Source organism: Sapajus apella, unplaced genomic scaffold, assembly GCF_009761245.1.
Source record: "Sapajus apella isolate SASKATOON/1434 unplaced genomic scaffold, GSC_monkey_1.0 scaffold15, whole genome shotgun sequence".
Taxonomy (NCBI): Eukaryota; Metazoa; Chordata; class Mammalia; order Primates; family Cebidae; genus Sapajus; species Sapajus apella.
In genome coordinates this window covers 2,736,945-2,737,902 of record NW_022436955.1, presented here as the reverse complement: position 1 = coordinate 2,737,902, position 958 = coordinate 2,736,945, and positions in this window count along the sequence as shown.

Below are 958 nucleotides of genomic sequence, written 5' to 3'. Positions count from 1 at the left end.
TTTGAGGTGGAGTTTCGCTCTTGTTACCCAGGCTGGAGTGCAATGGCGCAATCTCGGCTCACCGCAACCTCCACCTCCTGGGTTCAGGCAATTCTCCTGCCTCAGCCTCCTGAGTAGCTGGGATTACAGGCACACGCCACCATGCCCAGCTAATGTTTTGTATTTTTAGTAGAGACGGGGTTTCACCATATTGACCAGGATGGTCTCGATATCTTGACCTCGTGATCCACCCGCCTCGGCCTCCCAAAGTGCTGGGATTACAGGCTTGAGCCACGGCGCCCGGCTCCAGACTCTTAATCTAAACTGGAGGAAGTGGAAAATGAAGAATGATTCTTGGCCAGGCGTGGTGGTCACACCTGTAATCCCAGCACTTTGGGAGGCCAAGCCAGGTGGATCACCTTAGGTTAGGAGTTCGAGACCAGTCTGGCCAACATGGTGAAACCATATCTCTATTTAAAATTCCAAAAATTGGGCCGGGCGCAGTGGCTTAAGCCTGTAATCCCAGCACTTTGGGAGGCCGAGGCGGGTGGATCACGAGGTCAAGAGATCGAGACCATCCTGGTCAACATGGTGAAACCCCGTCTCTACTAAAAATACAAAACATTAGCTGGGCATGGTGGCGCGTGCCTGTAATCCCAGCTACTCAGGAGGCTGAGGCAGGAGAATTGCCTGAACCCAGGAGGCGGAGGTTGCGGTGAGCCGAGATCACGACATTGCACTCCAGCCTGGGTAACAAGAGCGAAACTCCGTCCCCCAAAAAAAAAAAAAAAAAAATTCCAAAAATTAGCCAGGTGTGGTGACAGGCGCCTGTAATCCCAGCTACTCAGAAGGCTGAGGAAGGAGAATCACTTGAACCCAGGAGGCAAAGGTTGCAGTGAGCTGAGATCACACCACTACACTCCAGCCTGGGCAACAAGAGCAAAAATCCATCTGAAAAAAAAAGAATGATTCTTATGAG